General features: G+C 44.0%; 1 pseudogene; it reads right to left on the minus strand.

The window, feature by feature from the left end:
- Positions 1-4,696: 4,696 nt before the first annotated feature.
- LOC131746353 (proteasome maturation protein pseudogene) lies at positions 4,697-5,291 on the minus strand (annotated as a pseudogene).
- Between the last annotated feature and the right edge of the window lie 13,648 nt (positions 5,292-18,939).

Genomic DNA, 18,939 nt, shown 5'->3' on the forward strand with positions numbered 1-18,939 from the left:
ATGCTGAAGACCAGGGTTTCCATTCGTGGTGGTCGAGGAAGCCGGAGAACAGCCAGTCTCATTTGCGGAGGTGGGAGTTAGAAGCGACAAGGAACAGGTGGGCCACAGGGGTCTCCGACTAGCTGCTGGCTCTGGCCCCGCCCCCAGTCTCTGATTGGCTAAAGCCAAAGCTTCGGGCCGCGCCGCCCACTCGCGGGAGCATTTCAATGAATGGACCTGGACCGCTCTTCAGCTGCCTCCTGGGGACCCCCACCTAGGTCTCCCGTGCCTAATTACCTGCCTTTCTCCAGAACTTGAACTTGACCGTGGTCTACAGGGTCTTACATGATGTGACCCCAGTCCACCTCCCTGGGCTCTTCTTGTACCACCTTCCCCTTTTCTCCAGCCACATTGGCCTTCTCTCTGTTCACTAAAAAGGCCAAATGAGATTGTTTTCCCCAGATACTCACATGACTGCCACCTTCTTGTTGTTCACCTTTATCTCAGCTCATCCGAAAGGCCTTCTCCCATCACTCAATCTAAAGTGGCAGCCCATCCTGTCACTGGTATCTCATCATCGTATTTCCATCCTCACACTTTCCACTATCTAAAATGACTTTGTGGGTTAAGTGTACCGTCTGCCTCTGGACTGAGCTCCAGGAGGACAAGAAGCCTGTCTAATTCATCTCTAATCTCAGTGCCTAACACAGTCCCTGACACTGTAAATTGGAGCCCAGCAAGTATTTGGTGTTACTGAACAAACAAGTAACCGCACCCCACCCAACACACACACACCAATGATGTGCAATAGATATGAGTATACCTTTGCTGACTGGCCGAAGATCCAGTGGGTTTCCCTGAGCAGGGGGCATTGCTGGAGGCATCGAGATCTATAGTAGCTTCTCTATGGAGAACGTGACAACCCAGCTACAGTTAGATGAACAAGCGAATCCTCCCGTTTCAAGGGAGTAGGTGAGATTCTTCCTAATTTTTACATTTTTTAAAGGCTTGCCAAAATTCATAGATGATTTTGTGTGTGTGTGTGTGTGGTACGCCAGCCTCTCACTGCTGTGGCCTCTCCCATTGCGGAGCACAGGCTCCAGACGCGCAGGCTCAGTGGCCACGGCCCACGGGCCCAGCCGCTCCGCGGCATGTGGGATCTTCCCAGACCGGGGCACGAACCCGTGTCCCCTGCATCGGCAGGTGGACTCTCAACCACTGCGCCACCAGGGAAGCCCCATAGATGAATTTTGAAGTAAAAATACTTTTAGGCAATAGGTCCTGGTTTCAGGATCTGAAAGCCCGAGATCCAGTTAAGCCTCGGTCACTCGTTAGCCATGTGCCCTCTGGCGAGTCAGTTCCTGCTTCTGTGCCCTCGTTTCATCATTTGAGATCCTGTCAGTGAAAACACGTTACAAATTGTAAAGCTCTTTTGCTGGATGGGAGAGCTCTTCGTAAGAGCTACAGAGAGAGACTGTTGGTGAAGCTCTGTTCTCAGACATCCTGCTTTGGGCAAAGGAGCTCTCCCTCCAATTTTTGCTTAACCACAATTATCTCATAAGATTGTGTTTGACAAAGCACACATGTGGCCTAAGCTCAGCCAGTTAGATAATTGATCTCAGGTCTTTTCACTTGTGTGAGTGACTTCAGTATTTGGAGATGAGGATCATGGACCAGTTTGGCCCTTCCAAGAGACATTGCCATGCTTCTGGCTTCTTGGTCTTTTAGAACAGGTTTTGTCAACCAGGACACTCTTCTGAACCACAGAACACAGAAAATGATTGGGTGACAATTTCCCCCATCTTTCCAAAAGCCTTTGCCTTTTCTCTTTCTTCCTGCCTGGACCCAGACTCTAGACCTAGACCATGGGGATGGTGGAGCTACACTAGGATGGTACGGTAAGGAGCCTGTGCTTTGAGGACTTTTCAACCTGTTGTATTAGCCCCGGACTGTATATCTTTATTTTTTTAATGGAATTATAATTTACATACAGTATTTGTTTCAGGTGTACAACATAATGATTTAATATTTTTATGTTTTATGAAATGATCACCGTAAGTCTGGTTACCATATGTCAACATACAGAAATGTTACAATATTATTGACTGTATTCTCTATGCTGTGCATTACATCCCAGTGAATTATTTATTATTATTTTGGGGGGGGCTGCATTGGGTCTTCGTTGCTGCATACGGGCTTTCTCTAGTTGCAGCGAGTGGGGGCTACTTTTCGTTGTGGTGCGCGGGCTTCTCACTGCAGTGGCTTCTCTTGTTGCGGAGCACAGGCTCTAGGCGCACAGGCTTCAGTAGTTGTGGCTCGCAGGCTCTAGAGCACAAGCTCAGTAGTTGTGGCGCACGGGCTTAGTTGCTCCGCGGCATGTGGGATCTTCCAGGACCAGGGCTTGAACCCATGTCCCCTGCATTGGCAGGCAGATCCTTAACCACTGTGCCACCAGGGAAACCCCTGAATTATTTATTTATAGCTGGAAATTTGTAGCTCTTAATCCCCTTCACCTATTTTGTCCATTCCCCCACTCTCCTCCTCTCTGGCAATCACCCATTTATCCTCTGTATTTATGAGTCTGTTTCTGTTTTGTTTGTCTGTTTTGTTTTTTAGATTCCACATATAAGTGGAATCATGTAGTATTTGTTTTCTCTGTCTGACTTATTTCACTTAACGTAACACCCTCTAGGTCCATCCATGTTGTCGCAAGTGGCAAGATTTCATTCTTCTTTATAGCTGAATAATATTCCATTGTATATATTTATACCACATCTTCTTAAACCAGTTGTCTGTTGATGGGCACTTGGGTATTTTCTATTGTAAATAATGCTGCAATGAATGTAGGGGTGCGTGTACCTTTTTGAATTAGTGCCTTTGTTTTCCTCTGGTAAATACCCAGAAGTGGAATTGCTGGATCATATGGTAGTTCTATTTTTAGTTCTTTAGTTTCAGTTGGGGATGAAGAAAAGCTTCTGGAGATGGATGCATAACAGTGTAAGTGTCCTCGGTGCCGCTGAATTATACATTTTAAAATGGTTAAAATGGTACATTTTATGTTGTGTATATTTCACCAAAATAAAAAATGCAAAAAAAGTACAAGTCAAAAAAAATGAAAAGTTTAAGGTTAAAAATGTCTCCCTTGCACCTTCCCGATGTGTTTTGGGTAGACAGCATGAAGCTGGAAAAAGTGTGCGCGAGTGGTGGTGGGGGGAGGGGAAATGTGTGCGTCTGACAAACGCCTGTTTCCATTCCCCCACCGCTCTTACACCCTGAGATCCTCTTCCTCACTCACTCACTAGGCTGCTTTTGCTTTCTCTGGAGTTGAAATGAGGGAGGGAGAGGGAGGAGGAAAGGGGCAAGAAAGGTCTGATTCTGACTAGTACTGTGTGAGCTGCCACACAATCTCCCCGGGCCTGGCATGTGTATAAAGCTGACTCTTCATCTAGCGGGGCTCTTTCGCAAGTTCTTCCCAACCCTCTAGCCCACACCATTACCCGGGTCTGTCACCCACAAGTCTCATCCTTGGTCTGGACTGGCAGCTGACCTCTCCTAGGCCCGCAGGCAGGCCTAAGCTTCAGCTTCTTGCTGCTAAGTCTCAGCTGCCCTCCTGGTGGCGCCCTTGGACAGGTTTTATTACCGCTCTAGGCAGGTCTTCGCTCTCCTATGGCTCACATCTGGTCCAAGGGACGCAGTCACACATATTTTCCTTCCAACAGATTTTAGGGGAACCAGTTTCCAGTGCAGCAAACTGTCTTCACTTTACTATCAAAACCAGTGGTAGAGCTAACACAACATTGTAAAGCAATTATACTCTAATAAAGATTAAAAAAAAAAAAAAAAACCAGTGGTAGCCAGCAAGTCTGTCAGGCATTCTATTTTAAAAATCGGATTAATTGAGGTATAATTTACTTAGAGTAAAATTCACCAATTTTAACTATATACCACCATTGCCCACAATCAGCATAAAGAACATTTCCCTCGACTAAAAAGGTTCATTGTACCCTTTGCCTCACCTCTTACCTCTGGCCTTTAGCAACCACCGATCTGATTTCTATCCTTATACATTTGCCTTCACCAAAGGAATCATGTTTTGAGGATTTACAGATTACAAATGGAATCATACAACAAATAATCGCTCAGATTTGGTTTCTTTCACTTAGCATTAATGTTGAGAAACATTCATATTGTTGCATGTATTACTAAATTTTTCTTTGTATTTCTGAGTAGTGTTCATTGTATCTATACACTGTAATTTATTTATTCACCCATTGATGGAGTTGTTTCCAAATTTTTATCGTTATGAATATAGCTGCTATAAACATTTGTATACAAGTCTTTGTGTGAATACATGTTTTTATTCCTCTTAAGTAAATATCTAAGAGTGGGATTTCTGGTTCATGTGGTAAGTGTATGGTTAACTTGATTTAAAAAAAAAACAACTACCAAATTACTTTCCAGAGTGACTGCACCATTTTGCATTCCCACCAGCAATGGATGAAAGCTCCAGTTGCTCTATATTCTTGACAACACTTAGTATTGTCAGTTTTAAAAAAAATTTTAGCCACTCTAGGGTATGTGTATGTGGGTTTGTTGGGGTTTTTTTTTTTTCCTTTCTAATGTGTCAGTACTTTTAATGTTGTGTACACCAAATTATAGTAAATAGATGACTATAAATAAGAAGCAGTCCCTCTGTTTTCATGAATAGCACACTGCATTACAGGAAATTGAGTTTATATTCCACCAGGTGTGGTTCTCCCATTAGTTCACTTTGTGATGTGTCATTAAAAATATCTTCAAATCCAATAGGCTCGTCATTATTCCTCAAATATCCAGTGAAAGGTTTGAGCTTGGAAGAAATGGAAGATGCAGAACATGCTGCATTGCTTTGAATTCCATTTGTAATTTTAGTGGAGCAAATAGACCCCAGAGTTTCTCCGTGTAGAAAAATTCATTTTGTCTTGGTTGAGCTGGAAATTTTATTTCTGACAGTTTAAGAGGATGACTGGGAAAAAGTTCATTTTTCACACGAGAAAAAGACCTTTTCATAGAAGATCATAGCTTTCAAAATGTCCACTTGCTGAAAGTTCAGTAACTGGAATACTGTCCTTTAGCTGAGATCCAAGCCCAAGTTGTCGTGCACACAGCCTCTCAGCACCATTACTGTCAGCTGGCCCTGCTGCTCACTTCCATTTCATGTGGTTTTCATTTGTATTTCCCTAAGGTCTAACAATGTTGAACATCATTTTATTTGCTTATTTTCCATTCATATATCTTCTTTGGTGAGGTGTCTGTTCTCACCTTTTGCCCATTAAAAAAAGTAAGCTGTTTTTATTGAGTTTTAAGAATTCCTTATACATTCTAGATACAGGTCCTTTACTGGATAAATGTATTTTGCAAATATGGCTTGCCTTTTCATTTTTCTTAATGATATCTGTTGAAGATCAGAATTTTTTATTTTTTATTTTTTTTTATTTATTTATTTTTTTTTTTGCGGTACGCGGGCCTCTCACTGTTGTGGCCTCTCCCGTTGCGGAGCACAGGCTCCGGACACGCAGGCCTAGCGGCCATGGCTCACGGGCTTAGTTGCTCCGCGGCATGTGGGATCTTCCCGGACCAGGGCACGAACCCGTGTCTCCTGCATCGGCAGGCGGACTCTCAACCACTGCGCCACCAGGGAAGCCCCAGAATTTTTTATTTTTAATAAAGTTCTATTTACCATTTTGCTTTTGTTTCCTATCTAAGTAGTACTTGCCAAGGGAGTTCCCCAGTGGCCTGGTGGTTAGGATTCCAGGCTTTCGCTGCTGTGTCCCAGGCTCAATCCCTGGTTGGGGAACTGAGATCCTGTAAGCCATACAGCACGGCCAAAAACAAAAAAAGGATCACAAAGATTTTTGTCCTATGTTTTTTTTTTTCTAGAAGTGTTATAGTTTTAGCTCTTATAGTTAGGTCTATGATTAATTTTGAATTAATTTGGGGGTATGGTGTGAGGTACAGATCAAGGTTCATTTTATTTTTGCATATAGGCATCCATTTATTCCAGCACCATCTGTAGCAAAGACAATCCCTTTCACACTTTCCAGCCTTTGTTGAAAACCAATTTGCTACGGACTCGGACTGGGGTTCTGGGACTCTTTAATCAATAAAAATGGAAAAGAGGCCAGATGAGAAATTCAGGCCTCATCAAGAGGGAGCAAAAACAAGTAACAGGTGCCCTTGCCCACTCCTGGAGGAGCCACGCGCTGGCTCCTTAAATTGGGTAACAATAGGGGTGGGTCCATGGATTGGGCAGGAGGTGTAGCTTAGGTGGTCCACCAACCCCCCTTGTGGTGCTGTATGCAGGGATCATGCGTAGTACCCTGCTTTTCTCCCAGCACCTCAGAAGTGGCAGTTGGTTTGTGGCCTTTTTGTGTCTTATTGTTCATAATTCTCCCCAACTGCACATGCATGAACTTATTTTTAGTCCCTTAGAGTTTCTTTGTATTCGGTTGCTCCAGGAGAGGAAGAGAGATTTGTCCAGCTGCACGTGCAAAAACTCCAGTAAAGGGTCCCAGGTCCATGTCCCAGCCTATCTCAAATTGACTCTGTGTGTGAGCCTATTTATGGACTTTCTATTCTGTGCCGTTGATGTCTCTGTATCCTCATACTGAGCTATCTTGATTACGGTAGCTCTCAAAATTGGGTAGTTTGAGTCCTCTAATATATTTCTTCTTTTTAAAACATTTTTTGGCTAAATTTTAGAATTATCTCAGCAATTTTCTTTTTTTTTTCTTTTTTTTTTTTTTTGCGGTATGCGGGCCTCTCGCTGTTGTGGCCTCTCCCGTTGCGGAGCACAGGCTCCAGACGCGCAGGCGCAGCGGCCATGGCTCACGGGCCCAGCCGCTCCGCGGCACGTGGGATCCTCCCGGACCGGGGCACGAACCCACGTCCCCTGAATCGGCAGGCGGACTCTCAACCACTGCGCCACCAGGGAAGCCCTCAGCAATTTTCAAGAAAGAAAGCGTGCAGGAATTCTGACTGGGATAGTTATACTCTACAGATCCATTTGGGGTGAATCAACAATAATACTGTCTTATGATTCATCAACCTGGTATATCTCTCTGTTTATTTAGAACTTCTTTATCTCAGCAATATTTTGTCATTTTCTATGTTTGGTATATATTTTGTTAAATATATTCTTAAGTGTTTTGAGTTTTCCTCTATTGTGTACGGTATTGCATTGTCTGCTATTGTAAATACTATGTAAACGATATTTTAAAAATTCAATGTCCCACTACCTAGTTTGCTGAGGTGTTTTTTTTTCCCCCTAAATCATTAGTGGATGTTGCATTTTGTCAAATGCTCTTTCTGCGTCTATTGAGAGAATCCTGTAGTTCTTCTTATTTGCACTGTTAATTTGGATTATATTGATTAATTTTCAAATGTTAAACCAAGCTTGCATTCCTGGGATAAATCCCCTATGGTCATGAGGCCTTATTTTGTTATATATCACTGAATTTGATTTGCTAAAATTCTGTTAAGGATTTCGTATCTGTGTGCATAAGGGATATTGTTCTGTAGTTTTGTTGTAATGTTCTTAGCTGGTTTTGGTATCAGGAAAAACCAGGCCAGGAGCTGGCCTCATAGAATGAGTTGGGAAGTATTTCCTTCTCTACAGATTTCTGGAACAGTCTGTGCACAATTTTTAGTATTTCTTTCTTAACTGTTTGGTAGAATTCATCTGTGAAGTCATTTGTGCCTTGAGATTTTTGTTTTTTGTTTTTTTTGGGAAAGGTTAGCTATTCTTTTTGAGTGAACTTTGATAGCATGTGTCTTTCAAGGAATTTATACAATTTATACAAGTTTATTGGCATGAAGTAATTCATAATATTCCCTTATTATCCTTTTGATGTCTGTAGGATCTGTAGAAATGTCCTCTTTTCATTCCTGGTAATTTGTGTCTTCCCTCCTTTTCCTTTTTCCTGATCAATCTGCCTATATTCCCCCACTTCCACCCCATTTTATAGATAATTTCAAAGAATCAGCTTTTGAATTCATTTCTGGCATAACTGACTTTATTGTTCTGTTTTCTACTTAATTAAATTTTGCTTGTTATATTATTTTCTTCTGCTTATTTCACACTTTAGTTGTTCCCATTTATCGTCCTTTTGTGACTTCTTTGGATCAATCAAATATTACTTATGATTCCATTTTATCCCCTTTGTTAGTTTATTGGCTATAGCTTATTGTTGTTACTGGTCGGTTTCAGGTTTATAGGTTACGGTGATGTTATACCATCTCATGTGTAGCATAAGAACCTTACAAGAGTAACACCCAAAGCAGTGGACTGGAGCAATTGTAGAGTTCACCTAATTTTTCCCCATCTTTCAGAGATCACTGTCCTTTGTTGCCTGAAATCAAGTGTCTTGAAAACTGTTATTTCACAATTTCTTAGATTGTTTCAGTAAGAGGGTAAATCCAATCCTCATTATTCCATCTTGGTTAGAAGTCGAATCTTTTCGGCAACTTTTAAGATTTTCTTTTTATGGTTGGTATTAGCAATCTGATTGCGATGTGCCTTGGTGTGGTTTTCTTTGTTTCTTTGCTTGGGTTTCATTGAGATTCTTGGATCTATGGGGGTTTATAGTCTTCATCTAATTTGGAAAATTTTAAGCCACGATTTATTCAAATGTTTGTTCTGGGGACTTCCCTGGTGGTCCAGTGGGTAAGACTCCGCACTCCCAATGCAGGGGGCCTGGGTTCAATCCCTGGTCAGGGAACTAGATCCCACATGCTGCAACTAAGAATTCACATACCACAACTAAAGATCCCACCTGCCACAACTAAAAGATCACACATGCCACAACTAAGACCTGGCGCAGCCAAATAAATAAATAAACAAACAAATACGTGTTCTGTTCTCCCATTTTCTCCTCTTCTTCTGGGATTCCAGTTTGTAATTGGAATATGTTAGATTGCTTGATATTGTCCTACAGCCCGCCATGACTCTGCTTACTTCTTTTTCAGTGTCTTTTCTCGTAGTGCTTTATCTTGGGTAGGTTATATTGCAATTTCTTCAAGGAAACTGATCTTCTCTTCTGTAATATCTCATCTGCTCTTAAGCCCATCCAGTGTATATTTCATTTTGGATATTGTGTATTTAAGTTTTAGAAGTTCCATTTTGGTCTCTTTATATATCTTTTATTTCTGTCCCTATCATGGCCAGATTTTCCTTGATTATATTTTAAGATTTAAAATAGCTGTTTTAGCAGAAACTAACACACCATTGTAAAGCAATTATACTCTAATACAGATGTTTAAAAAATAAAAATAAATAAAATAAAATAGCTATTTTTAAGTCTTTATCTACTAATTCCATCATCTCTGTCATTTCTGGGTCTGTTTCTTATTATTCGTTTTTCTCCTAAGTATGGGTCAGATTTTTCTGTTTCATTACATATGTCTTGTTATTTTCTAATGGGTGCAGAATATTGTGAATTTTATCTTGTTGACTCTTATGTGCTGTGTTTTATAGTATTCCTTTAAAGAGTGTTGGATGTTGTTCTGGCATACGGTTAACTCACTTGTGACTCAATTTGTCCTTTCAGGCTTCTTTTTATACTTCATTATGGCAGGAAGCTTTTATTTGGGGACTAATTAGCCCTACTACTAATGTATGATCCTGACTCCCCTCCCCACCAGCTTTACTGAGGTATAATTGACAAATTAAATTGTAATATATTTAAAGGGTACAACATTATTTGATATACACAGACATTGTGACAGGATTCCCACAGTCAAGTTAATTAACACATCCATCACCGCACATAGTTACCTTTGTTGGGTGTGTGGGGGAAGCTTAAGATCTGCTGAGAGAGAGACTATACAACAGTGTGTTATCCGTTAGAGTCACCATGCTGTGCGTTAGATCCTCAGAACTCAGACATCTTACAAGTGAAAGTTTGTACCCTTTTACCAACCTCTCCCCATTCCCCCCTCTCTCCAGCCCCTGGCAACCACCACTGTATTCTGTTTCTATGAGTTTGACTTTTTTTTTTTTTAACGTGTAAGTGATATCATGCAGTACTTGTCTCTCTCTGTCTGGCTTATTTCACTTAACTTAATGCCCTCAGGGTTCATCCATGAATCTGCTAATGGCAGGATTTCCTTCCTTTCTTTTTTTTAAATAGATTTTGTTGCACACCAAAGCGAATCAGCCATATGCATACACATGTCCCCATATCCCCTCCCTCTTGAGCCTCCCTCCCATCCTCCCTATCCCACCCCTCTAGGTACTGAATAATATTCCATTGTGTGCGTGTGTGTGTGTGTGTGTGTGTAATTTTCTTTATCCATTCATCTGTCAGCAGACACCTAGGTTCTTTCTATAGCTTTGCTATCGTGAATAATGCTGCAACGAACATGGGAGTACAGTTATCTCTTAGAGACAGTGATTTCATTTCCTTTGGATGTGAATCTCCCAGAAGTGAGATTGCTGGATCATATAGTAGTTCCATTTTTAATTTTTTGAGGAACCCCTGTACTGTTTTCCATAGTGACTGTACCAGTTTACATTCCCACCAACAGAGCTAGAATTCACTTTTCTCAACATCCTCATCAACATTGGTTATCTCATGTCTTTTTTTTTTTTTTTTTTAATGGCTGCATTGAGTCTTTGTTGCTGTGCCTGGGCTTTTCTCTAGTTGTGGCGAGCAGGGGCTACTCTTTTTTGCAGCGCGTGGGCTTCTCATGGCGGTGGCTTCTCTTGTTGTGGAGCATGGACTTTAGGCGTGCGGGCTGCAGTAGTTGTGGCTCTTGGGCTCTAGAGAGCAGGCTCAGTAGTTGTGGTGCAGGGGCTTAGTTGTTCCGTGGCACGTGGGGTCTTCCTGGACCAGGGCTCGAACCCGCGTCCCCTGCATTGGCAGGCGGATTCTCAACCACTGCGCCACCAGGGAAGTCCCTCATGTCTTTTTGATAATAGACATCCTAACAGGTGTGAAATGATATATTATTGTGGTTTCGACTTGTATTTCTCTGATAATTAGCGATGTCAAGCATCTTTTCATATTGGCCATTTGTATATCTTCTTTGGAAAAATATCTATTCAGGTCCTTTGCCCATTTTATAATTGGGCTTTTTTGCTGTTGCGTTGTATGCATTCCTTATCTCTTTTGGATGTCAACCCCTTATCAGATATGTGGTTTGCAAATATTTTCTCCCATTCCATGGGTTGCCTTTTCATTTTGTTGAAATGCATGACCCATCTGAAGACTCTACCCAATGCTTGGTATATTACGAGGCCCCTCCGTTCTGACTGGTGGAAACAGGGACTATTCCTACTCCTGTGTGAGCCCCAGAAATGTTTGGTCTACTCCTCTATGATGGTTCTTTCCCTTGCCTTGGGTAGTTTCCTCTCACACACAAGCATATCAGTTCTTAGCCCAATCTTCTGGGGATCCCAGTCCCCTAGCCTTAACCTAGGTGGAGGTCTGGGGCCCTGGGGGAAATGGCAGGGACTGGAGGGGAAATGGGGGGGTGGGACAGACCCTAGGAAGCCCTGTGGAGGGTTGGAGAGACTGGGAGGATGAGTGAGGTTGAGGGACTGGGGGTCTGGGAAGGGAGGGAGGAGCTGGGAGGAGTTTGGAGGAGTTGCGTGGTGATAGGACAGATGGGAAGGGAGGTAACCAGGACCGGCCATCTTGATAAATCACAGCCCTTCCAAAAACAGACCCCTCTGGTCCCCGCTCCGTGACCACCTGCTGCAGCAGGCCCCACGCTCTGGCGGGGTCTGTGTGGTGGCAGCTGCTAGGACCGTCCGCTGGCTGGACCTGGAGCTTCCTGGCTACCAGGATGGGCCCTGCCCCCACCCTGTGGTCAGCATTATCTTATCCTGCTTGGGGTAGGAAATGAAAGGGAGCCTGGGGGACCCTGCCTTTCCTCCTCACTGTGTCCAGGGGTGGCTGGAGGTGGCATTAAACCGTGTTTGTGTTTCACTCATATCTGGCCAACCAAGGGTCTCAGTGTAAGGGCCCTTCTGGCAAGTGGGAAATCATGGAAAATAAATAAAGATGCTCTGGTCCCACATGAGGAACTAGAAAATGAGTCTCTAAGCAGACGGACCAAACAGGGAGTGGGGGGACCTGGAGGGACTCTGGGAAATGGGAGGAAGTTGGTGGGGTTCAGGGCTGGGGGTATAAAAAGACTGAGTGTCTGGGAGGGTTAGGCAGGGGCTCGGGAGCTATGAAATAGAACTGGGGATGATTGGGGGGGTTTAGTTGCTAGGGAGAGACTGGAATGGAAGGAACTAAGGAGGTGAGAGGAGCTGAGATTCCAAAAGCGGTAGGGGATGTAGGAGGGAAGAGGTGAATTGGGAGAGCCTGGGAGAGGCCAGGAAGGTTGGGGGGGGGGGGTCACTGGAAGGATGTTAGGGCCTGGAAGAACCGTCAGTGACGTTCAGGGGCTGGGAGGCGCTAGAGGCTCTGGGAAGAAAAGAGAGGTGATGTGAAGACGTGGGGTGAGGAGTGGGAGGGGTGGCTGCAGGGGGCAGGGGAGAAAGTGGGAACTACAGGGCAACACGGTGGGGGCGGGGGGCGCTGAGAGACTCTCCTTCACCCGGAGGTTAAAACTGCCCTCTGCGATCAACAGATTTCTCACCTTCTCCCTGTAGAGCCACCAGTTTGGACATTCCCCACTTCCGGGCTAAGTGCAGTCCCTCCCTTCACGCTGGCCCTGTTGAAATGCACCTTCCACGTGGCAGTAAAGGAGACCAGGTCCTCTGCTTACCTGACGCCTTCCAGAGCTCCCAGCCCTGCACCACTGCCCTCAAGGCCACCCCTCCTGTGCACCCACCCCCTCACCGCCACCTCCCTCTCTGTCCTCAAGCCTCTGCGTGCCTTTCTACCGCCCACCGGCCTCACCGGCCTCAAAGCGTTTTAACGCTCCAGACTGGGTCCAGGCTCGGGCTCCTCTGTCCCTGCTGCTGCTGCCTGGAACGCTCTTTCCTATACAGGTCTTAGCCACCCTCTTACTTCTCAGGTCTCAACACAAATTCCACCTTCTCTGGACAGGCCTCTTCAGCCCCTCCTGGATAAAACAGCCCCCCGAGCACTGCAGTCGCTCACGGGCCACATGAGCGCTGACCAGCACCTGCTGTCACGTGACTGTGCCGTCTGTGTGCCTGCTGAGCCCCTCCGCTAGAATATAAGCCTCTGGAGGGCCGACTGCTGTCCTGTTCACTGCCGTGTTCCCCACGCCTGGAGCCATACCTAGAAGATTAGGTGAGGGTTCAGTAAGGGACCGTTGGTTGACTATTGCTGGACACATGTGTTCACACTCATGTTCATAGCAGCGTCATTCACAATAGCCACGGGGCATAAGCAGCCCAAGCGTCCATGGATGGAGAATGGATCAACAAAATGTGGTATGTGCATACAACGGAATATTATTTGGCCTTAAAAAGGAAGGAAATTCTGACATACACTGTCGGAATTTGGATGAACCTTGAGGACTTTATGCTAAGTGAAATATGCCGGTCACAAAAAGGCAAATCCTGTATGATTCCACTTTTACAAGGTACTTAGAGCAATCAGATTCTGAGACAGAAAAGAGGACGGTGGTTTCCAGAGGCTAGAGGTAGGGGGACATGGGGAGTTATTGTTTAATGGGTACAGAGTTTCGGTTTTGCGAGAGGAAAGAGTTTGAAGGTGGAGGGTGGTGATGGCTGCACAAGGCGAATGTCCTTAACACCGCCGACCTGTACACTTAGAAATGGTTAAGGCGGTAAATGTTATGTCACGTGTTTGTACCACAGTCAAACAAGAACATGATTGACGCACTCATGACCGCTGAGTCCTGTTAGCGGATTGTTCATTTTATTAGTATGAAATATCCACCTTAATCTTGATGCCTTTTGTTCTGAATTCTATGTTGCCTGACCTCACTATTGTCACAACAGCTTTCCTCTTTCTTTTGTTCTTGCCTGAGAAGAATATTTTTGTCCATCCTTCCTATGTCAGTATTTCCATATTATAGTTGCTTTTTAGGTGTGTCTCTTGTTAATAGAATATGATTGGATTTTATCCATTCTGAAAGGCTTAGTTTTCTTAATAGGCAAATTTAAGTCACGTAAATGCATTGTGATGGGTATATTTGGACTTATTTTGACATCTCATTTTGTATCTTCTATGTACCATGTTTTTTTCCTTTTTTTTTCTAATTTTAGTTTTTATTTCCATTAGTTATAAATGCACATAAAGAATGAGGTCATTTCCTTCAATGTTTGTTTAGAAAAAGATGTCTGTTGGGTTATGGGGTGTTTTTTTTTTTTTGGCAATCACTTTCTTATTTCCTCTGGAGTTGATTTTTAAAATATTTACTCCTACACAGTAGAAATCTTTCATTTTATAAAGTCCACAATATTACTTTTTTCTTTTGTGGATTGGCTTTTTGTGTTGTGTGTTAAAACTCAAAGCTCATGATCTACAGACCAAACCCAAGGTCATGTACATTTTCTATGTTTATCTCTATAATTTTGATAGTTTCACATTTTAAGTGTCTGTTAATGAATTTGAGTGAATTTGGTGTAAAAAATAAAGTAAAATATTTACTCCTGTATTTCTAAATGACATGTTTGTGTTACTTCTTCCTGATTATTAAACTATCTTGCAGTTTCATCCTGTCCTCCATATTTTGCTCTGCCATGCAGTGGGATATCATTCAGCCATGAAAAAGAATGGAGAACCACAATGCCTGTTGCCTGGTTGAACCTTGGAAACATGCCAAATGGAAGAAGCCAGTCAGATAAGACCATGTGTTATATGATTCCATGTATATGAAATGTATAGAATGGGCAAATCCATAGAGACAGAAAGCAGGTTAGTGGTGGAATTGGGGAATGGCTGATAGTGGGTACAGGATTTCTGCTTGGAGTGATGAAAATGTTTTGGAATTAGATAGCGGTGAGGTTGCACACCTTTGTGGATATATGAAAAACCACTGACTTTACATCTGTAAAATTTACTTAATGGATGTAAGCTATCTCAGTAAAAAAGCAATCTGCATCTCTGTGATCCTTCTGAAGAAGATAAGAACCTTAGTGTCTTAGCTCAGAATCCTATTGAAAGCAAAACTTGTGATAAGGACTCTTGTGTTAGAAGGTTGATCTGGAAATCGTGGCAGGAAGCTGGAGAGAGAGACTGGGAGAGTGAGGGATGGAGAAAAACCCACTATGAGTGTGATATTGAGGTCTCTGCTGTGGGCAGTTTGGGCTCAGTTCCAGTGGGGACCTCTGAGGAGCCTTTAGGAAGCCTCTCAAAATTGTCCACGTGAAGAGCTAATGGGAGAAGTATTTATCCGTCAGCTCCCATGCCCCCTGGTTGAGGGCCGCCTCTGGAGGCATTAACTCCAGAAGTCCTGGAGCAAAAACTGAGCCTGTCATCCAGAGCCCCCCAGGAAGAGCTGGTTGCAGCTTTAGCTGAAATCAGAGGAGAGGCAGGGAGGATGTGAGTTAGGACGCCTGCAGCATCTGATACACGGGAATCTTTTTTTTTAATTGAAGTATTGTTTATTTACAATGTTGTGTTAGTTTCAGGTGCACAGCAAAGTGATTCAGTTGTGTATATATATATAAATATTCTAGGTTATTACAAAATATTGAGTATGGCTCCCTGTGCTATATAGTAGGTCCTTGTTGGTTATCTATTTTATGTATAGTAGCATGTATATGTTAATCCCAACCTCCTAATTTATAACTCCCCCACCTTTCCCCTTTGGTAACAATAAGTTTGTTTTCTGTGTCTGTGGGTCTATTTCTGTTTTGTAAATGAGTTCATTTGGGATACATGATACTCATGACTGCTCTCCATACTCTTCCCTTCCAACTCCCATGTTCTTGTGATCTGAAATTTTAGGACCAGGAACTAAACATAATAACATTAATGATAGTTATTTAGATTTGCCAACACATTTAACTGATTTATTTGCTCACTCTTTCTTATTCCAACCCACTGCTTCTTTCCAAGTTCATTTTTCCTTTTAAGTAATGTCTAAAAATGTACTTAATCTGCCATTACTTTTTTTTTTTTTTTGGCGGTACGCGGGCCTCTCGCTGTTGTGGCCTCTCCCGTTGTGGAGCACAGGCTCCGGACGCACAGGCTCAGCGGCCATGGCTCACGGGCCCAGCCGCTCCGCGGCATGTGGGATCTTCCCGGACTGGGGCACGAACCTGTGTCCCCTGCATCGGCAGGCGGACTCTCAACCACTGCGCCACCACGGAAGCCCCCATTACTCTCAAACGATAGTATTGCCATGTTCACAACTCTAGGTTCAGCTTTTTTATCCTTTATTCCTTTGAAAATATTTCATCATCTCTGGCTTCTAGTACTGTTGATGAAGACTCTGATGTCATATTCTTATTCCTTGTTTTCTGGCACTAGGATTTTTTTGTCTTGATCCTTGATGTTCTGAAGTTTCACTAAAATGTGAAACTAGTATAGATTTTTTGGTTTTTGTTCACCGTGCTTAGGATGTGCTAAGATTTTTCCGTCTAAGGATTTATGGATTTTTTTTTTTTCATTTCTGGAAAATCCTCAGCCATGACTTCTTTAGCAATTCTCTCCATCACTCTTTCTATATATCTGTTCCGGATACATCTGTTTCTATTTTCCTCGTGTCTGATTTTTTTCTTTCATATTTTCCATCTCTCGATCTCTTAGTCATATGTTCTTGGAGATTTCCTCAACTCGAACTTCTAATTCATTATGTCTCTCTCCAGCTCTATTCAGTTAAGATATTCAGCTCACCTTTTCAGTTTTTTATTATCTGTAATTTTAATTTCCCATGTTTGTAATGGATTCTGTCATCTGTCCTACTCTTATTTCACGACCTCCCTTTGTTGTTTTGTGGTTGCTGCTCCTTTGGTTTCTTTGAGGACCTTAAAGATACCTACTTCAAAGGCTTTTCAAATTGCTCCAAAACTTTGTTTTCTCAGCTATCAGTTCTTCCATTTGCCAAGTTTGTTGGCTTCCTCAGTGCTCTGTGATTCTTGGTTGTGAGGTTATCTGGAGGTTCTGCAAAACCCAAGGCCATCTGCTAGTGGCCTCAGCTTGGTCTGTATCTGGCTGGGCTCCAGACCAGGGTTTTCTCAGAAGTGTCTGCTGTGGGCCTCCAACCTCATGTGGATGACACATTTCTGGGACAGTCTCTTTAAGCCTAGTGGCTGTGCTGAGGGCCCAACCACAGGTATGTGGCTTTGGTTTTTGCCACAACCTTGAAGGGTAGACAGAGCTGCTCTGGTTTATCATCACAACTGGCACCACAGATCCTGACACCAGCCAGGCTCAGGTCCCAACCTGGCTTGGCGTTTACTCCATGGCCCACACCCTACAAGTTCAGCCCTGCTCTCTTCCCAGCCCCTGGGGACTGCCAGCTTCAGCCCCTTCTCTCCCTGCGGCCTCCTGTCTTCTTTCTTTTACGGAATAGTCTCCGTTTCTTGTCTACAGACACGTTTCCCCCCCCCCTCATTAATTTTTAACAATCTCACGTCTACGTGTCTGGAGCAAAAGGAGATGGTTTCAACCGTCTTCAACCAGAAGCAACGCGACTGCTCCACATGTCATACGGCTGCTGTTAAGGACACGTGGTTCCACAAGCAGGTCTGCAGAAATGCACACACCCAGAGCTGTATGTTTTTCCTGTACTTGAATTAACAACTACTCACATCAAGATTGTTTGGGCCTGCTGGTGACCAGGGTCTGGCTCAGCCTGGGGCAACAGGATAAAGGTGAAAGCAACATGTCATTTTTCTTGAGAGTCAAGTTTGAAGCATGCATGCATATTTATTTTATTAATTTTATGTAACAGATAGGTAGCCAGACAGATAGATAGGGTGCTTACTATGTGCCAGACATAGGGCGTTTGTTTGTAAGGGCCATACAGACATGAACTAATGTAATGCTTCTTAACAATCCCAGGACACAGATACTATTATTATAATCCCCATTTTACAGATAAGAAAACTGAGGTCCAAAGATGAGTGAGCCATGACTGAGATGCAGAGTCCTATGCTCTGAGCCACTCTCCTATGCTGTGTGTGTGTGTGTGTGTAACACCAGCTTGCACATGGGAGTGGGGGCTATGAAGTCAAACTCTGGCTGTCGTATGACTTTCCACAGCTAGGCATAGGATGAGGAAGGACGGAGGAGTGGCGGACTCAGGGATCTGGCCCACTGACAGGGGTCTCCCGCCCCAGACCAGCTCTGCCCACTTCTCCTCTGTCTGCTCATGTGGCCATGGGGCTGACCTAGGTCTGGCTCAGACACAGCAGCTGAGGGTACCAGGGAGGGCTAGCTGCAGCAGGGGCACTGGGTTCTGTTCTCTCCCATCCTCTCCCAGCCCAGTCCCAGCAGCAGGAAAAATCTGTTCACTGCAGACCGAAGGGCTAACACACCACTCCATAGTTCCACTTCATGTCCAGGGAAGAGAGAGATGGAAGAAGACACAGGAGTAAGGACTGAGGGAAGAACAAAAAAGACAGAGAAACACAGAAATACGGAGAGTCTAGACAAAAAGGTGCAAAGACAGAAACAGACGCAGATGCTGGGAGACAGAGAAACATACACCTGGAGGGCGTCTGAGATGGGAGCTGCTGGGAGATGGGGTGGGAATGAGTCAGAACTGATGTGTGCGGAGGGGTGGCAGTACCTAGAGCCGAGACGCTGAGGCCCTGAGGGGCTTGGGGGCCTTGGGGATTCTGGAACAGAAGGGCCTAGAGCCAGGGGTTCCCAACCTACCGGTGTGGCCCTTCATCCGAGAGTGGGGCTGGGGCTGGAGTAGGTGTGCGGAAGCGTTTCCAGCCTCCTCCCTGGGCTGCTGACCTGGTGTCTGTGGAGCTGGGGACAAATGCCCTGCCTCTCAGTGTCCTCCTCCTGAACAGCACCAGCTGGTCCAACCCCCCACCCCGGGCCAGTGTCAGGTTCCGGGCTG

This window comes from Kogia breviceps, chromosome 19 (genome assembly GCF_026419965.1).
Source record: "Kogia breviceps isolate mKogBre1 chromosome 19, mKogBre1 haplotype 1, whole genome shotgun sequence".
In the NCBI taxonomy this organism is placed as follows: domain Eukaryota; kingdom Metazoa; phylum Chordata; class Mammalia; order Artiodactyla; family Physeteridae; genus Kogia; species Kogia breviceps.